Here is a 15,269-nt window from a genome sequence, read left to right on the forward strand (position 1 = left end):
TTTAATAATTTGAAATATAGATATATTCGGTACTTCTAATGTTGTTGTGGTACTCTCACAAAAAAAAAACATACAAGAAGTACTTTTTGTATGTGGAAGAAGGGGGAAGTCTAGATAGAGCAAGAGATAAAGGGAAGGAGGGAGGAAGGGAGAGAGAGGGAAAGAGAGAGACAGAGAGAGAGAGACGGAGAGAGAGAGGGAGAGAGAGAGAGAGAGAGAGAAGGAGGTCAAAATTTTTTGTTGATGTTAGCCACGGGAATAGCGAGTGTGAGTGTGCGATCTACAGAGTGGTTCATTTCTCTTGGTTCCATAAAATATGGGTAGGTATGACAATGAAAAACCTCATCCCCCTCCTATGCCCTCGAAGGGTAAATGAACACCCTGTATGCTCAAAGGATATTATTACATACTATCATTATCTACCAGTAGCTATTTACCAAGACAAATTAAATTGTCTTCCCCCAGCCCCACCCTACTTTTTCTTACCTTTCTAAATAAGTACTTGACATCGTACCCCATTTTCGTAGTTTAAAAAGGTACACGGACAGTTCAGTACAATGTAAAAGAATCAATGTATCTCCACTTGACTAGTGTCTTCTTTCTAGACACTAGTCCCTACTTTTTCTTAACTTTCTAAATAAGTACTTGACATCGTACCCCATTTTCGTAGTTTAAAAAGGTACACGGACAGTTCAGTACAATGTAAAAGAATCAATGTATTCGTATTTTGGGTCAAGTACATATTAACTTAGGAGGGACAATATTGGGGTATAAGTGTATGACTGAATATTCTTCCAAACAGCGAGCAGGAAAAATCCGCTGGTGGAAAAAGACGAAAAAATAAAATGTTGGAAGTTCTTGTTACAAACTAACCACTGAAATCCTTAAAAAAGCTTCCTTGGTGTTGTACGAGCGGATTTTTTCATGAGGGAAAAACATTATTCTAGGTAACATGATATGTAGGTATGCACTTTCGGAGTGTGTCATTTCATCTATTGCTTTTCTAATATTCAAGCATCTAGGAATTCGAAATAGTTCAATCGACACAGGTTCAAGGCATATGGATCTCATGATATTGATATGTAGGTATGCACTTTCGGAGTGTCATTTCATCTATTGCTTTTCTAATATTCAAGCATCTAGGAATTCGAAATAGTTCAATCGACACAGGTTCAAGGCATATGGATCTTGAAAACGAAACCACTCAACCAGTTTCGGTCTCGGAAGTTCTAAAACTTCATTTCAATATTTCAGTCGTTATTTTTAACTACTCCCTCAGGTCCCCAATACAGTCTCGCTATTGTGTATCTTAAAATCGTCATCCCAAATTGGAAAACGGGTTTCAAATCATCATAAATATACTTTTAAATATCCAAATACTCGTAACGATTGTCACAAGCCATGGCTATATTAGCTGCATCCCTACTTTTTCTTACCTTTCTAAATAAGTACTTGACATCGTACCCCATTTTCGTAGTTTAAGAAGGTACACGGACAGTTCAGTACAATGTAAAAGAATCAATGTATTCGTATTTTGGGTCAAGTACATATTAACTTAGGAGGGACAATATTGGGGTATAAGTGTATGACTGAATATTCTTCCAAACAGCGAGCAGGAAAAATCCGCTGGTGGAAAAAGACGAAAAAATAAAATGTTGGAAGTTCTTGTTACAAACTAACCACTGAAATCCTTAAAAAAGCTTCCTTGGTGTTGTACGAGCGGATTTTTTCATGAGGGAAAAACATTATTCTAGGTAACATGATATGTAGGTATGCACTTTCGGAGTGTGTCATTTCATCTATTGCTTTTCTAATATTCAAGCATCTAGGAATTCGAAATAGTTCAATCGACACAGGTTCAAGGCATATGGATCTTGAAAACAAAACCACTCAACCAGTTTCGGTCTCGGAAGTTCTAAAACTTCATTTCAATATTTCAGTCGTTATTTTTAACTACTCCCTCAGGTCCCCAATACAGTCTCGCTATTGTGTATCTTAAAATCGTCATCCCAAATTGGAAAACGGGTTTCAAATCATCATAAATATACTTTTAAATATCCAAATACTCGTAACGATTGTCACAAGCCATGGCTATATTAGCTGCATAGCTCTAATGGCTATTAGCTGCACCGAAATAATAATAGGTGTCTTGTGAAGCTGAGAGCCAGGAGTCATTACACCAGGAGTGCAACTGGGAGACCTGGGGTTAAATCTTGCTGTCAAACAGACTTTTTTCTTTGAAACATTGACGCTAATGCTTCATCAACAAAGCAACTAATTTAAACTCAAAAGAGACTCAGTAGTAGTGCCGCGACCGTCACCCAAGATTTAACATTTATCAGCCAATAATCATATGTACTACATATGATTTTCAACAGGTAAATCTGGTAAACGCCTGAAAGCATTCTCCTCCTATAATGTCCCAAAGTTTGATTCCCCAAAAGAGTCCTGCTCATGATGACAAATGAGAAAGAAAGCTCCATCAATGTCAAAGTTGATATAAGTACCGGCACTTACTTGAAATAATAAAAAAACTCCAATGAAATTTTCCCAGACAACATGAGAGCGAAAAACTTGGAAGTAACCCACATCTCGACCAAAATAACGTGATGATAATCCTAATGTCATAAACCCTCTGGCTATAACATAACAATATGTGTACTATGAATATGCATTACGATAAGCATCACATCAAAATACGAACAATTAGAAGTTGAAAGTCTACTCCCTCAGTAGCTCCTGGGAATTTTGAAAGTGAACGCAACAGAGACCTGAGCCCCAACCTAACCACTCTCCATATATCCAAGGGACCTCGGAAATTACATGTTTGGGTCTCCGGTTATATCAGAAATAAAATCTAACATCTTAATTAACGAACCCATTTTATATTATTCGGAGCGAGTTTCTTCGTCTTCTGGGTAACTATTTTTATATTCTACTTTATTTATTGTCATCTTTTTCTTCAAACCGACGTGTCCACTGAATCCACTTTATTGTGAACATCAAATTATACAATACCATACAGGGTGACCTTACTTGAAACCGAATTCTCACAGAACACGAGGGAGCCATGTAAACATATCAGACGGGGAAAAAATTGAAAAAGATGTGGATGAAACGAAGAAGTCCGGGATAAAACTATAAGGATCATCCTAAATTACCTGTTAGCTATTAATGTAATCCTGGAACATGGACTAACCTAAAATGCCAGAATCCTAACAATATCATTTTATCAAACTAAATCTCAGGCCCAAGGTAGTAAAATTTTTAATCTATCCCTTACGATGTGTTCACATGGTATACATACAAAAAATGCCCATTTAAATCCGAGAATCTGGTAGGATATGTTTACGATTACAATTATTATATTAATCCTGGTAATGTAATCCTGGTAGCTATTAATGTAATCCTGGAACATGGACTAACCTAAAATGCCAGAATCCTAACAAAATCATTTAATCAAACTAAATCTCAGGCCCAATGTAGTAAAATTTTTAATCTAGGTATCCCTTACTTGATGTGTTCACATGGTATACATACAAAAAATGCCCATTTAAATCCGAGAATCTGGTAGGATATGTTTACGATTACAATTATTATATTAGAAACCAAACAAACCAAATAGCTCAGACCAAGGGAGACGCGGAGTAATGTGGTGAAAACATCTCGATAACAATATTAGAACCAAAAGAGCATATCTGGTGGGAGACAAATAAATTAGACGGACAAATATGTCTTTGTTTTGAAAGGAAACCCAACAACTTGCTTCACACGTTAAGCAAGGGGGAAAAAGTCCTCGAGAATTCCGAGGTTTCTGAGGTGGACATTAGTTTTTATGTCTTCATTGTATCTTCTATCTTGATTTCTCGGTATGTCTTTATGGGGTGGAGTTGTAATTAGGAACCATACAATCATGCATGTATTCTTGGATTCTGATCATTGTGTCTTCTCATAATCGAAGCTATTCATGTTGTTTACCCATACATATTTTGCGATACTTACCTGTATGGAAATGTTAGAATTAGATTAATTAGAAACCAAACAAACCAAATAGCTCAGACCAAGGGAGACGCGGAGTAATGTGGTGAAAACATCTCGATAACAATATTAGAACCAAAAGAGCATATCTGGTGGGAGACAAATAAATTAGACGGACAAATATGTCTTTGTTTTGAAAGGAAACCCAACAACTTGCTTCACACGTTAAGCAAGGGGGAAAAAGTCCTCGAGAATTCCGAGGTTTCTGAGGTATGTCTTTGTTTTGAAAGGAAACCCAACAACTTGCTTCACACGTTAAGCAAGGGGGAAAAAGTCCTCGAGAATTCCGAGGTTTCTGAGGTGGACATTAGTTTTTATGTCTTCATTGTATCTTCTATCTTGATTTCTCGGTATGTCGTTATGGGGTGGAGTTGTAATTAGGAACCATACAATCATGTATTCTTGGATTCTGATCATAGTGTCTTCTCATAATCGAAGCTATTCATGTTGTTTACCCATACATATTTTGCGATACTTACCTGTATGGAAATGTTAGAATTAGATTAAGTAATATACGTATAAGTATTTGTAATTAAATTAATTAAGTGTACTTACCTATACAACATTTCTAAAATTCTTTTCAATTCTATTTAAAAGATAACTACTAAATTAATTAAGTGTACTTACCTATACAACATTTCTAAAATTCTTTTCAATTCTATTTAAAAGATAACTACCAAATTAATTAAGTGTACTTACCTATACAACATTTCTAAAATTCTTTTCAATTCTATTAAAAGATAACTACAAGTACATACTGAGAATGAGGAAGGAAAACTACCTCCTTATCTATCTCTCTACTCTGTCATTATCTCTTCTTCCCCCTTCATTTTTTCTCTATCTCCTTTCAATTTTGTACCACTCTTTCCATCTTTCATTATCTTTCCCGGTTTTTTCCATCCCTTTCATACCCCCTTAGATAACTACAAGTACATACTGAGAATGAGGAAGGAAAACTACTTCCTTATCTATCTCTCTACTCTGTCATTATCTCTTCTTTCATCTTCCCCCTTCATTTTTTTCTCTATCTCCTTTCAATTTTGTACCACTCTTTCCATCTTTCATTATCTTTCCCGGTTTTTTCCATCCCTTTCATACCCCCTTCACATCTCGATATAATATTCCTTCCTTTGTATCCCTTCTTCCCTAACGTCCTTCCTATCATCTCTCTCCCCCGTCTCCCGATCCTTGGGAGATTCTCAGAAAAATAATGAAAATATGCTTCAAGAAATAGAAATATAAATACCTACTAGACAGATATACATATTATGTATGCATCCATCTCTCTCTCTCTCAACCTTTCCCTGGCTCCCCCTCTCCCTCTCTCTCTCTCTCTCACTCTCTCTCTCTCTCTCTCTCAAACATGTTTGAGGCCACTCATAGGTACGTACGTACATAAGCACTCAGATATGTAGGTATATTGCTGATCCCAACCAACTAATTCTCCCAGATCGGGTATACCTAACAAATCCCTCTTGGTATTGTAGGCCTCCGTACTAGGCGGTATCCAGCCGCGCCGTTTTTTCTCCCCTGAAACTCCCTAGGTATATAACTGGCCCCAGCTCCCGGCTCCATATTCTTACTTACAAACTTGGTTTCTTCTCAGGCGTCCTTGCACGAAACTTCCCCTGAAATTGGTCTGGGGCCTCGGGGGCTGGGTCAGGCTGCGATTTGGAGGCCGCCCCTTAGGGTGGCTTAATTCATCCCCACCCCTGGCGCTGGGGCGCCGCCTGGCGTCGATTTCCAGGCGCCGGGTGGCGTCCGGGCGCCAGCAGATGAATCGGCGCGTCTCGATACCGCCCACTTGTATATCAAAATAATTATGTATTGCTTTGTTCAGTCAGCCTGCCTATACATAACTAGTCGTCCCATCGTGTTACCAGTTCGAGAGCACCTAAGTATCTCCATAATATGTTTACATTTTATTAAATATATGTACCTACATATGTAGTCGCCTTTCTTACCTCAGGTACCTGGGGCTCGGCCATCAAAACCAAGACAGGCCAGGCTCAGGGCAGGGGAGGGGTGGGATACCCGGACGGACCTCGCTCGCATGGTGCTGGGGGGGACGTGGCATTTGAGAGTGCTAATAGCATGGTAGCGCCACCAACGCAAAAAGTCATACATACACAAGAACTTGTTTAGACTGCGGGAGTAAAGGGACTGTTTAGCCACATTCTGGCAGTATAAGCAAGGGTCTTGGTGACACTGGTAACCCACAGCCTACAGCTGATCTAGTAGCACAATGCCTAGCCGCGCATTCAAGTAAACTATCGGTGACTCACCTGAATGTACACTCTATGCGACCACCGAGCAAGTTTACGGAGTTTACAAACATCTTTCTGGGGACAGGCGTGGATATTATTTGTGTCACTGAGAGCTGGCTCGATCCCTCTATATCCAACTCCGAAATCTCTCTCTTGGGCTATCGCGTCATTCGCAACGACAGAGTAGGGAAAGGGGGTGGAGGAATTGCTATCTACCTCAATAACTCTTTCAACTACAGGGTACTTGCCTCATCGCCCCCTCAGTACATCGCTAGCGCTGAATTCCTCATAATCGAGGTGGTCATTGATTTTTCCAAAATACTCCTCGCTGTTGTTTACCATCCACCTCGCGTAGGTTCTTTGGATCAGTTCGAAGAGGCCCTGGAATTCCATCTTCCCTCGTATGATCACAAGTTTGTACTTGGCGATTTTAATGTTAACCTCAGCACCACCACCACAGCTAGCACAAATCTCCGAAACCTTTTCTCTTCAATGAACCTGCACATTCTCCCCTCAGACGCCACCCATCATGCAGCAAACTCACACACACTTCTCGACCTCATGATGGTGGGGGATGAGGGGAGAGTGTCTTCGCATGGTCAAATCCCGGTCGGCAGTTCGGATCATGACCTCATCTATCTCATCTACTCTCTTTTCCCTCCCAAACCTCTTCCTAAGCTCATAACATGCCGCGATTTCAAAAACTTCAATGCTGACCTCTTCCTACCTGATGCCGCAGCTGCCGATTGGACCTCAGTTTATTCCGCCCCCGATATCGACTCCAAAGTTCTCACATTCAACAACCTCGTTCTTTCTCTCTTCGACAAGCATGCTCCATTCAGGACATTCATCGCTAAACAAAGACCCGTACCGTGGATGACCCCTGAGATCAAAAACCTAATCAATCGCCGAGATTCGGCAAACCGCAGTTTCGTTCAGAACCGATCGTCTGCCTGCCACGAAGCGTTCATAAGGGCTCGTAATCAAGCAAAACAGGCGATCCGAAATGCGAAGCTGCGTTACGCTCACTCCCTCTTTCCTCCCCAACTCACCCAAGAAGAATTCCATAAAAATGTGAAGAAGATTCTGCCCAAAACTAAGGATTGTGACATTCTTCTTGACCCTGACGAACTAGTGGAGTCTTTTTCGTCAGTCCCACAGCCCCCCCAGTCCACTATCGATTCAACTTCTTCACATTACTCCTCACTCCCTGTCCCTGATGGCATCGACTTCGAGATTCAAGAGTTCACTGAATCTAATCTTCTGAAATTTCTCAGGAAAGGAAACCCCTCATCTATGGGCTATGACCAAATCCCCCTCAACTTCCTCACCCGCATGGCTGATATCGTGCTACCTGTCATTCTACACATATTCAATGTATCTATCCAAACCTCAATCTTCCCTGAAACATGGAAGCTTGCCCTCATACGCCCCATACCCAAGGTCAAAAACCCCTCCAGCGCCACCGACTATCGACCTATCAGTCTCCTGAGCTCTCTCTCTAAGGTGCTAGGAAAGGAAACCCCTCATCTATGGGCTATGACCAAATCCCCCTCAACTACCTCACCCGCATGTCAGATATTGTGCTACCAGTCATTCTACACATATTCAATGTATCCATTCAAACCTCAATCTTCCCTGAAACATGGAAGCTTGCTCTCATACGCCCCATACCCAAGGTCAAAAACCCCTCCAGCGCCACCGACTATCGACCTATCAGTCTCCTGAGCTCTCTCTCTAAGGTGCTGGAGCGGCTTATTCATCAGCAGATCACGTCCCACTTAAACCGGCACAACCTCCTCAACCCACTTCAATCTGGTTTCCGTACTGGTCATAGTACATGTTCCGCATTGCTCAAGGTCTCCGACGACATCCAGGCCGCCATGGACAGCGGAATGGCGACCACCCTTGTCCTGTTTGACTTCAGTTAGGCATTTGACCTAGTATCCCATAGGATCCTGCTCCGAAAGCTCAGAACATTTGGCTTCAACAGCAAAGCTGTCGCCTGGTTCGGCTCTTACCTTTCTGGGCGCAGACAATGCGTTCTCGGGTCAGGATCCTGCTCCTAAAGCTCAGAACATTTGGCTTCAACAGCAAAGCTGTCGCCTGGTTCGGCTCTTACCTTTCTGGGCGCAGACAATGCGTTCTCGGGTCAAACAACGACAGGTCAGGGTGGAAACCAGTCGTTTCCGGCGTTCCTCAGGGCTCTGTGCTGGGTCCGCTTCTTTTCAGTCTCTATATCAACGACATCAGCTCTTGTTTCACTAACTGCCGCTTTCATCTCTATGCCGACGACCTCCAGATCTACCTCTCAGCCCGTCCTCCGGACCTTGCCATCTCTGCAAACGTGATAAACCGCGAAATAGAGCAAATGGTCGCATGGGCTAGGTCACACGGCCTCATCATAAACCCAGGAAAGACTAAGGTTATGCTCATTTGTAGTACTGGAGTTCGTCGCACCGTCCTGCTGCCGTTACCCCCCATTGAGGTAGATGGGAATGTGGTAGAATATGTCGACTCCGCAAGAAATTTGGGCATCACCTTTGACAACTCCTTGAACTGGTCCGATGAAGTCACCAAAATCAGAAAAAAAGTATTCGGAACCCTTTGGACGTTGAGACGTATAAAAAACTTCACTTCACAAAATTCAAAAATCTTGCTTGTTAAATGCTTTGCTCTCCCTCAGCTCGAGTATTGCGCCCCCCTCCTTAACGGACTGACAGCCGAACGTTCCCTAAAAATACAAAGGGCGCAGAACTCTTGTGTGAGATTCATTTACAACGTCAAACGAAGGGAGCACATTACCCCATATTTCAACAGGGCGCGACTGCTCAAGACAGAAGATAGGAGACGCATCCTTACTCTCTCCTTACTTTACAAAATTCTAGTTTCCCAATCCCCCCCCTACCTGTACGAAAAATATCAATTCCGATCTGACGTACGCTCCAGAGACACTAGATCGCATGAACTCCTTCTTGAAAAACCGCGGTATAACACCTTCTCCTACTCCAAATCCTTCCTTCACGCATCTATAGATCTCTGGAACTCCGTACCCTACCCCATCCTGAACTCTCTCTCCTTCTTCTCCTTCAAACTTCTCCTGCAAGAGGCTGTCAGTGAAGGGCTATTCTCGGACTCCTGAACCACTCACTCAGATCATCTCGTTCACCTTCGGAGGGCTAGGCAACTGCGAGAACAAATGATGTGTAATTAGCGCTAATGTGTAATTAGCAGAGACAACCACAATATGACGTTTATTTTTCCAAAATATGACTCTAAAAATATGACCTTTATGACCTTTATTTTCCTCAAATATGACATTTATTTTCCCAAAATATGACCTTTTCGGTAAAATAAAACATAAAAAAAAAAATATTTTTAATGAAAGAGTAGGTTAATGAGCTTTATTTTTGTTATTTATTTGTTGTATAACAAGATCAAGTGTGCTGCTATATTGTCGACAGTAAAATTTAGTCTCCTGATGTCACTTAATAGATATTTTAATTTCGAGAAAGACCGCTCAACGTCTGCCGACGACACCGGGGCATATTTCATGGCCAGGATGTCTTGAATAGTCCATCCATTCCTTGTCAAAGTCCTGCTGCTGTCCAGAATGTATGTTTGAGATCTTTTTCACATCCTGCCAGCCACAGTTTCTTTCAAGGACAGCCTTGACCTTTTCATTAATTTTCTTTCCTACATTTCCTGGATACACTGTGTCTTCCATTTTCCTCATCTCCTCCACACATGTTATTTAAATAATAATAATAATAAAAAACGGGAACCGCTTAACCCATCAAATATACGAGACCTTGTTTAGACTGCTGGGGTAAAGGGACTTTTCAGTCCTATTCGGGCAGGATAAACAAGGTATATTCTATTCTATTCTATTCTATTCTACATATTTACCATAGTGGGATAGGTTTGGAAAGTCCCTTAACCCCCGCAGTCCAACCAAGGACCTTTAGGCCAGCCACGCACTATCAGACATTCAGGCAGACCCGATCAGGTGTACCTGTTAGGTCTACCTGATAATAAGTCTGGCCTTAATAATTTACCATATTGGTTTTACTTATTATTTTTTCTTTGTACCTTTTATCCAAGTTTTCATATAGATTCTCACCTAGTGAGCTCTTCCACCCAAACAACTTCCACCCAATTTTCCAAGTTTTCATTTATATTTTTTTTTTCAAGGCTTTAATGGCAGGATTCTCACCTAGTGAGCTCTTCCACCCAATTTTCCAAGTTTTTATATATATATTTTTTAAGGCTCTAATGGCAGGATTCTCACCTAGTGAGCTCTTCCACCCAATTTTCCAAGTTTTTATATATATATTTTTTAAGGCTCTAATGGCAGGATTCTCACCTAGTGAGCTCTTCCACCCAATTTTCCAAGTTTTTATATATATATTTTTTAAGGCTCTAATGGCAGGATTCTCACCTAGTGAGCTCTTCCACTCAACTTCCACCCAATTTTCATAGTCTGAGTGGAACTTACCTATCAAAGTTGCGTCTAGGAGGCTGAGAGTCTCTGTCACGGGGAGGTCGGTTATTGTCACGGGTGAACGGCCGTTTGGATCGGTCATCGTTGTTTCTGAAGCCACTGGAATCAAAGAACACGAAATCAATTAAAATCAAATAGTACGGAAACTGATCATGGGGTTGGAATCGGGGACTTTTCCTCTCCTTATAACTTATTTCTTCTTTTTTTTTTTTCTTTTTTTTCTTTCTTTTTAATTTCGACTTATTGTTTTTTTTTTCGTATTCTTTCAGTATCTTAGCTTAGAGTTGAAAAAAGAGAAGATTTTTTTTTTGTTCCGTAATGTACAGGAAAGTCGTGTGTTGTTCACACCAAAATTCTTCAACCCAGCTGATCTGAAACTTTTTTTTGAGGTCAATTGGTAGAAAGTAAGTCATTTATTTAAGAATACATTGAAAATTACAAATAAAACACCCCTTCCAGGTTTTCATGTCCTGGAAGGGCACTCAAAATCGAAGCCGCATTCCCACGCTGAACTGCCAGGCTTGAAACTTTTGTTTTTCGTTTTTCGACCACTTAGAAAAGACACGGGACAGCAGTAGTAACACTAATATTCTAAAAAAAATGCGAGAGATTCTTTGCTCAGAGTTAAAAAGCTCGTATGTTAGTTGGATTTCAATCAACGTAAAGTTCATACAGACAAATCATCATCATGGCAAAGTTTGAACACGAAATAGTAATTTACCTATGCTCATTTTTTCCGAATGAATTTTAAACAATTTGCTCATTTTATTTCGGAGATTTTCTATTTCAGGTCCAAAGTTCCAGCGAATTTCATCAACTGCCGTAAACAAATAAGTCCCAAAGAACTTAAAATAAAAGGTCTCCACTTCCACTTTAGGTTATCATGAACAAAAGTCTTCGCTTTCACTTTAGTTTCAAACAAAAATGGGACTGTGCGTCTTTAAAAGTTATGCTCAGAGTTAAAAAGCTCGTGGATATTGGATTTCAATGGAAATTCATAGCGTATAATAAACTCATCACAGCATGGCCGGCAATAGATCCTAAACAAAATTGTTCTTACAAATTGTAGTACCGTCTGTTCCCATAGAAGGACTTATCCAAACCTGGTCGACCTATATATCAAATTAAAGGTCTTTTTACCAGGATCAACTTTGTTTCGGTTATGATTTGTCGATGAAAATGTAAAGTTAATTATTAAAGATAGGGAGGGATGCATCTAACCAATGAGCGTCCAACTTTCAACTTGAGCTTTACGGAAGGCCTCCCAAAGAAAGCACCCCCCCGAGGGACGAAAGCAGAAGAGGGAGTTCAATTAATTTTCACTTGGAAAGTTAATGTTAGCCATAGGTTCTAAATTAAAATGACTGTCTAAAAAATGGTATTTTACGATTGGAAAAGTCAATAATAAGTTCAAGGTTGTTATGTTAATAATGACAAAAAGAGTCTCATAGGTAGTAGCTCTGAATTGAGTACTTAATTGATAAGACAACGGGACGGAACGCCCATCCACAAGATGGGTAGGCTATTATAAAATAATAATATTCAAGTAGGTATATCAGAGAGTTTGTGTTGAAATTAAAACTTGAAACCAGAAAGTCATCAGATAAACGCAAACGCAGTTTAAAGCATCGTACATGAGAACATGTACTTATTTAGGTGTCCTAAGGTAAAAGCTAAATCATCATTTCAACTTCTGGTTTCAAAAAGAAAGTAAAAATAATGGAACAAAAACCTAGATAATTAATTATTTAGTGTTCACTTTGGAAATTGTAGGAAAACGGAAAACCTAAAAATTAAACGTGTAGGAAAGCCTAGGAAATCTAGAAATTAGTATTTTGTGCTTTTAGAGACGAAAAATATCTCCAAATTTTTATAGGTGTTTTAGTAGGTAAATACCCACGTAAAAGAAAATGTCGCTTTGATATGATGCTTAAATTGTTCACAGCTTTTGACGGGGGGGATTTTTTTTTTCACATTTTCTCACACAAATGAGCTCTGATCTTGAAATTTGTCGCGACAACCTATGAGCCTATGGCGTTCAAGCATGATTGACAGGCCCGCCTGAACGTGTGTAGCGGGCATTAGTTTATTGGGCCACAAACAGTTTAAACTCGGTTTAAAGCAATCAGATTGGCTGAAATTTTTGGATTTTTTTTTTTTTTTTTTTTTTAAAACATCATTCTACGGAACGCCCATTCACAAGATGGGTAGGCTATTATAAAATAATAATATTCAAGTAGGTATATCAGAGAATTTGTGTTGAAATTAAAACTTGAAACCAAAAGTCATCAGATAAACGCAAACGCAGTTTAAAGCATCGTACATGAGAACATGTACTTATTTAGGTGTCCTAAGGTAAAAGCTAAATCATCATTTCAACTTTTGGTTTCAAAAAGAAAGTAAAAATAAGTAATGGAACAAAAACCTAGATAATTATTTATCTGAGCGCACGGTAGTGCGCTAGGCCAAGTTCCAGCAAGCACTACCTACAATGTATCTTTACACAAATTTATTGTTCACTCTAGAAATTGTAGGAAAACCTAAAAATTAAACGTGTAGGAAAGCCTAGGAAATCTAGAAATTAGTATTTTGTGCTTTTAGAGACGAAAAATCTGGTTTCAAAAAGAAAGTAAAAATAATGGAACAAAAACCTAGATAATTAATTATTTATTGTTCATTCTGGAAATTGTAGGAAAACCTAAAAATTAAACGTGTAGGAAAGCCTAGGAAATCTAGAAATTAGTATTTTGTGCTTTTAGAGACGAAAAATGTGTTCACTTTGGAAATTGTAGGAAAACGGAAAACCTAAAAATTAAACGTGTAGGAAAGCCTAGGAAATCTAGAAATTAGTATTTTGTGCTTTTAGAGACGAAAAATATCTCCAAATTTTTATAGGTGTTTTAGTAGGTAAGTACCCACGTAAAAGAAAATGTCGCTTTGATATGATGCTTAAATTGTTCACAGCTTTTGACAGCCGGGTCAACATTAAGACCTCCGAATACAAAGCTTTGTTATCCGAAAATTATCTCACTTACAGACTAGCGGCAGTTACATCAGTAAGGACTTTAATTTTCAGCAGGGACATAATCATTTCTATTTCTACCTAGCCAAATTTGCACAGGTGATTTCAGGCCCTATTCCCTATCAACAAAAATAGACAGGACATTTTATTTTATTAAAGTTAAAATAAGAAAGTGGAAAAAAGGAAATTGCTTCTTTTTTGTACTACCTATTACAGGTGATTTCAGGCCCTATTCCATATCATGCTAATTTCTACCTGTTTCAATATTATCTTGTACTCATATTTAAATTCAATTTTCTGGAGAGTTTCCTAAAATCCATACATTATTTTAGGTTCTGATTGAGGGCATTAATATCTAAAAGAGTGTAGCTTTGATATGATGCTTAAATTGTTCACGGTTTATGACAACCGGGTCAACATTAAGACCTCCGAATACAAAGCTTCGTTATCCGAAAATTATCTCACTTACAGACTAGTAGATGTTACATCAGTAAGGACTTTAATTTTCGGTAATTTTTGCCCGCATATTCTGGGGATTTTCCCAAAGTACATATTTATAAATAAGTGTTCAAGGCATTCTAAGAGCTAACCTGCTGACTAAATATGTAAAATGCTGTCGGATCTACTATGTAAGTTTTTTCATTTCAAAGACCCCATTTACAAAGTAAACTAGGCCCCTAAAAACAAAATTTGAGGTTAAACACATAACTTTATTATAAAGCAGAGCTCATCAGATAAACGCAAACGCAGTTTAAAGCATCGTACACGCGAACATGTACTTATTTAGGTGTCCTAAGGTAAAAGCTAAATCATCATTTAAGCTCTGGTAATGAAAATTTTTCAAAAAGCCCATTTTACACATTTTTCTTCATTTATCTTTAATGCACATTATTGTCGCATACCAAGTAAGGTCGAAAAGTTTTATAAAGGAAATAGATAATAATGGTTGGTTGGTATCAAATGCTGGGAATTGACTATCAAGTTATTTTCCTAAAAAAGCTTAAATCGATAATAGAATAAATACTTACCGCATCTATGAAGCCCAAAGCTTCAATGAGGCTGTCTCGGGTTTCAAACTCAACATGTGCAAAGCCTTTGCATCTACCTCCAGATCGGTCATCTCGGGGTAAATCTACTCGGGCAACCTAGAAGAGAAGAACACAAAAACAGACTTTACAATTAGAAAATTTGAAAGTTGAAATGGATACTTACTGTCCACAATCTTTAAAAATAAGATAAAGTGTGAAACACTTTTAGTACCATTATTTAGTACTTAAGAGGAAAGTTTTAGCAGCTCAATCTTTCATCCTGGCTCTGTCGAGGGATTTTTAGGACGCCAGACAAAAAAACTATAACCTTTATTATCGATGAGGACCTTCCACTTATGAAAATGAAGGGGAAATGAGTAAATTAAGTCCAAACTTCAAACCTATGGTCA

At 39.1% G+C, this 15,269-nt stretch overlaps 2 non-coding genes across 2 annotated transcripts; both read right to left on the reverse strand.

Annotated features, from left to right (window-relative positions):
* Positions 1 to 11,422: 11,422 nt before the first annotated feature.
* LOC113467210 lies at positions 11,423 to 11,504 on the reverse strand. The gene has a single exon (XR_003391367.1). It is a non-coding gene; the product is annotated as a small nucleolar RNA SNORD36 (small nucleolar RNA).
* Positions 11,505 to 11,757: 253 nt separating this feature from the next.
* On the reverse strand, positions 11,758 to 11,834 carry LOC113467211. The gene has a single exon (XR_003391368.1). It is a non-coding gene; the product is annotated as a small nucleolar RNA SNORD36 (small nucleolar RNA).
* Positions 11,835 to 15,269: the final 3,435 nt, after the last annotated feature.

This window comes from Diaphorina citri, unplaced genomic scaffold (assembly GCF_000475195.1).
Source record: "Diaphorina citri unplaced genomic scaffold, Diaci psyllid genome assembly version 1.1 scaffold430, whole genome shotgun sequence".
NCBI classification, from domain to species: Eukaryota; Metazoa; Arthropoda; class Insecta; order Hemiptera; family Psyllidae; genus Diaphorina; species Diaphorina citri.